Source organism: Grammomys surdaster, unplaced genomic scaffold (genome assembly GCF_004785775.1).
Source record: "Grammomys surdaster isolate TR1022 unplaced genomic scaffold, NIH_TR_1.0 144, whole genome shotgun sequence".
NCBI classification, from domain to species: Eukaryota; Metazoa; Chordata; class Mammalia; order Rodentia; family Muridae; genus Grammomys; species Grammomys surdaster.
The window spans coordinates 8,907,597-8,913,066 of record NW_021604602.1 but is presented as its reverse complement, the minus strand read 5'-3'; the positions used below and the strand labels follow the sequence as shown (position 1 = coordinate 8,913,066).

General features: G+C 45.1%; 1 pseudogene; it reads left to right on the top strand.

Moving 5' to 3' along the window:
• The first annotated feature begins 436 nt into the window (after positions 1-436).
• On the top strand, positions 437-5,226 carry LOC114618678 (annotated as a pseudogene).
• The last annotated feature ends 244 nt before the right edge of the window (positions 5,227-5,470 follow it).

Genomic DNA, 5,470 nt, shown 5'->3' with positions numbered 1-5,470 from the left:
AAAGGAGAAGTGAGAGCCAATGAGCTACTCAGTCCCCCGGTGGCGGCAGTGGTAGCTGGAATGGCACGATGGCCGGGTCGAGTGCATTTCTGCTGCTGCAGCAGCAGTGGTGGCGGACAGCTGCAGGAGCTGCAGAGGCCGCGGTCCGCACCAGCCATGCTGAATAAAAACAAGAAAGAGAAAGAACCACCAAAACCAGTGAAAAGTGGAAAACGTTCAAAAGAAAGACAGGATACAGCAGAAGTAGAGACAGCCAGCAGGAAAAACAACCTCGGAGCTGTCCAGTCTTTGACACTTACTAAAATGAAAGTACCAGTCCCTCAGCCAATCGTAGTCCCTGTAAAGGAAGACAAATGGCAGAACTCTTCACAGTTTAATGCCAGCAATAATTGAGAACTGCAAAAATTCCCATCTTTACAAGATGTTCCCCCTGTGGGTCAAGAGAAGCTTTTCATCCAGAAGCTACATCAGTGTTGTGTCCTCTTTGACTTTGCCTCTGGCCCACTGAGTGACTTGAAATGGAAAAAAGTAAAGCAAGCTGCGATAAGCGAAATGGTGGAACATATCACCCAAAACCGGAACTCGATCACAGAGCCCATTTACCCAGAAGCCACCCACATGTTTCCAGTTAATATGTTCCAAACCTTGCCACCCTCCTCCAATCCTATGGGTGCAGAATTCGACCCAGGAGGAGATGAACCAACGTTAGAAGCAGCCTGGCCTCATCTGCACCTTGTTTACAAATTTTTCTTAAGATTTTTAGAGTCTCCAGATTTTCAGACCAATATAGCAAAGAAATATAGTGATCAGAAGTTTCTATTGCAGCTTCTAGAACTCTTTGATAGTGAGGATCCTTGGGAGAGAGATTTTCTAAAAACGACCCAGCACAGAATCTATGTGAAGTTCTTAGACCTGCTCGCTTATATCAGGAAACAGAGAAGTAATATATTTTATAGGTTTATCTATGAGACAGAGCACCACAGTGGCATAGCAGAATTACTGGAGATCCTGGCAAGTATAATTAATGGATTTGCCTTACTACTAAAGGAAGAGCACAAGATTTTCTTGTTGAAGGTGTTGCTGCCCTTGCACAAAGTGAGGTCCCTGAGTGTCTACCATCCCAAGCTGGCATACTGTGACATGAAGTTTTTAGAGAAGAACAGTACCCTCACTGAACCAGTGGTAATGGCACTTCTCAAATACTGGCCAAAGACTCACACTCCAAAAGAAGTAATGTTCTTAAATGAATTAGAAGAAATTTTAGATGTAATTGAACTATCAGAATTTGTGAAGATTATGGAGCCTCTTTTCTGACAGTTAGCCCAATGTGTTTCCAGCCCTCACTTCCAGGTGACGGAGCGGGCACTCTATAACTGAAATAATGAGTATATCATGAGTTTAATCAGTTAACTGAAATAATGAGTATATCATGAGTTTAATCAGTGACAATGCAGCAAAAATTCTGCCTATCATGTTTCCAATCTTGTTCCACATGCAGAGCCCTCCGTGTATACATTCTGCTTTCTCTCTAGCTCCTACTGGAGAAATCCTTAGTTCTGCTTTCCCTGTATATTGTCTGTCCTTGGCACACCAATCTGTTAATTGTCTGTTTTTGTTTCATTGTTTTATGTTTAAAAAACGTGTTTATTGGGTATGATTTAAAATTCAACTTTGATAATAGAAATTTGGTTTAACTAGTAACTCAGGGCTGGAGAGATGGCTCAGCCATGAAAGGCCAGGCTATAGTGGAAAGAGCACATTTAAATTTGAAAAATTATCTTGATAAAAACAAAAAGGGGGGGAGGTTACCTCACCTGATGCAAGATTATCCTTTATTTTATACATTTTAAATTTTTTATTAGTGGATAAAGATGCATTGTCTGCAGCAGACAGACATTGGAAACTAGCACAGAAGGGACTGGGCTTAGAGAAATGGAAAGAATTGCCATCAGGTGTATGGAAAGGCCCTGACCCTGTATTAGTCAGGGTGAGAGGTTCTGTTTGTGTTTTTCCCTAAAGATGCTGAAACTCATGTTTGGATTCCTGAGTGTCGTGTGCATCCTGTCACTGCGCAGCCTAGCCCAAGTGGAGATCTACTGGAGCCTTGTGAAGATCTCCCCCAGTCCTGATGTCAGTGGGGATAAGCAGCTCGACCTGGCCAGTTATAGTTCCTGCCAACAAGACTACTGGAAAAGCTGCTGCTAATTTTGAGAAACCAACAATTTCTTTATGTTAATATTAATGTTACTTGTGTGTAGCCTCTCTATGGAGAGAAGTTTCTAGCAGGACTGAAACTGGCCAGAAGGCTCCTTAAAGCATGGGCTAGAGGTCCTTGTCTCTGGGAGTCCTAGCCTTTGGGGCAGCCACAGCAGGGTTGAAATTCCTTTGCCACTTTCACAGACAGCAGATCCACTCCCAGGTAGTTACTAAGCAGGTGCTCGTGTTGCTGTCATGAGAGAACCCTTCGGCCAGGTTTGGCTCAGCCTTTACTGAGAATAGTCAATGATGGGCAACTCCTTTGCAGTCCTTACCTACCTAAGACAAGGGCCCTGAGGCTGGCAGGGATTCCCAATGACGGGTAACTGGCATTGAAGGAAGGTGACCTAAGACATACAATATTCGCCTAGAAAATAAAAGTGGGGTACTTGTAGGACCTCAAAGGGCATGCCCTGGCTGAGCCTTTCTGTATGCTGCTGTCAACTAAGTAACATTCTCTTAGGTTCCTCTAGAATTAAAACATCCTGACTAAGGCATGGTACCCCAGGAAGAGAATTTACTCTTGACATCCTATTGTCCCCAGTTGAGTTCCTGTTTTTTCCTGAGTTTGTATTTTTCCTTCCCTGGCTTGGTTTATATATTGAACCTGCTCAGTAAAGGCATTGACATTCTCTCACAATGGATGACCCGAGTCTGAGTATTTCTTTAATCCCCCAAGCCTACACCAGACCTAGGTATTGGGGGCAGTGCCAGAGTTGTCAGAAGAGAATGTAGATGTATAATATTATAGGGCACAGAGTCCAGAAGGCAGTATAGACTAAGTATCACACAGACAAGCAGAATACATGGAATTGTAAGTGGACTAGAAAGTCATGACACTCAAGAACCCCTAGGATCCCTGCTCAGATATGTTCCTATAATTAAAAGGGATCTTCTGTTTCCACTATATGACCATAGAAAACATCCGCTTCCCCTGTTGGGCAGGGTGTTGAGATGGACCAAGGGCCAGGGCCTTTTAATTATTTGGATGAACCAGAGACAGTTCCTGATACAAAGGATCCTGTCAGAGGGTTTGGGGACCAGGGAAAATCAGAGACGTGAAATACAGGGATAGAATGAGGTACAACGAGGGAACATCGTGGTGTAACAGAGAGTGCCATGAAGACAGTGTGTGGGCAGTGTGTAGACAGTGAGAAGAACTTGGAGGACAGCATCTGTGATATGGGAAAGTGTAGGAAAGTGTGAGAACATTGTAAAGACATCATGAGAATGAAACATGAGTGTTAAAGACAGCACAGGGTAGCAAAGAAGACACTGTGGGACAAAAACAGTGTAGTAGGGAATTAGCATGAGACACTCTAGAACAATGGTTCTTGATCTTCCCAGTGCTGTGTCCTTTAATACAGTTCCTTATGACGTGGTGACCCCCAACCATTAAATTATTTCATTGTACTTCATAACTGTAAGTGTGCTATCAATATAAATTGTTAAAGAAATATCTGATATGCAGAATATCTGATACTCAGAGTGGGTACCCACAGCATAAAAATCACTGTTCTAAGTGGTTATGAGGGTCTTGTGAGAACAGTATGGGGACACTAGGAAGGCAGGAAGATGACAATATTGTGAGAGCATTGGAATGCTGTGGGGTCTTGTGATGACAGGGTGAAGACAGCAGAGTAAAGAGCATAGGACAGCATGGGACATACTCTAAACATGTGAGAACAGAAGTAGAACAGTCCAGGAGGAATCCAGCAAACCTTGTAGAGTGTGACGGAGGTGCTGTAGTACTCTCTGAGCAGGAAGAGGCTGATAAAGATTGTGATGGTCGTCTAGAGCCCGTCCAGCTCCCCCTTCTGGGCCTAAACACATGTCTTGTCCCATTCCAGCCCTACACAGACAGGGCAGTCAGTCTTTGTCCCAACAAGGGCTGGGACAATTCCCTGAGTGGCAGGTGGATCAAGAGGGAGGCCCAGGAGAATGTACACACTGGGCTGAGAAAGTAGACTCTCTCTGGGGCCTGCTTTCTGCCCTCTCTAGACAAGCAGTCCACATTCTCCCAACTGTCCCAGTCCAAATTCTGGACTCAGCAAGACACCCTGGACCTGATGGTAATCTGAACTCTGTAGGAACCCTTCCTGTCTGATCCACTCATCAGATCAGAGGCTGTCTGGGCTGAGTCAGGGCCTGTGAACTCTGACCCTCTCCCAGAAAGCCAGTGTAATGGTAGAGCCTTGCCTGGTGGAGCCTGGCTTTCAGAGGAACACAGTGGGAGTGAGTCAGGCCACTCAGCTATGTGGAAAAGAAACTGTCATCTCTATGAGCAGGAAACATGGGTCTGAAGGTTCAGGGGCAAACTGACATGAAAGAACATGTATTGTGGGACTGATAATGATGCACTGAATCCTGTGGCACTTGTGTGTGTGTGCCTAAGCTGAGCCATGTATGAGGAAGAGCCTCAAGAGGACCTGTTGCCTTGCTGGGTCTGAGTTCTGTACAGGGAGCTCCTATGAGGTCTCATTGTGGAAGGCTTGTGTCTGTGCTCATACACACTAGTGTACAAGTCTGTGTAAGTGACATGTGGGCTGACTGATGGATATCAGGCAGGTTCTAAAGACTATGAATTCTACATTCATGTGTCTTCAAGATATGAGACATAGGCATCTAGCCTAGAAAACTAGTCTCAAGGAGGAAGGTCATGGGCAAGGATAGACAAACAGAAACTCCAGTGCTTTGACCTGAGATCCCTTCCCTGGGCACAATAAGCCTGACCTCCACTGAACCATACCTCTGCTGAACATCCACACATCAATCTTCCTGTACATCTTGGTACTACTGGCCAGATGGGTCATATTGCTGGTAGGAACACGGCTGGTCCAGATGCTGGCAGGCATTATCACTGAGCTTCTCAAAGAGTGCAGCCTGACCTACAAGACAGATGTTGAGTTGCACTTGCCACTGAACAAAGCCCCGGACTTTGAAGACATGGTTAATGGCTCAGGGAAGTAGCCATGACCAAACAAGCCAGTGGCCATGGAAACTAGGGGATACATGGACAGGGCAATGGTTCTGGCTGCAATACAGAAGGATGTGAACACACTGTCCAGACTAGAGAAGTCCTTTTCTTCACACAGCCCTGGGTCTTCTAGGAATAGACACACCCCTATTCTTCATGAACTTAGCCAATTTCTATTCCCGCCGACCATATTAACCACTCTAGTCCCAGAACCTTGCTTTACACCCCATCCTTGAC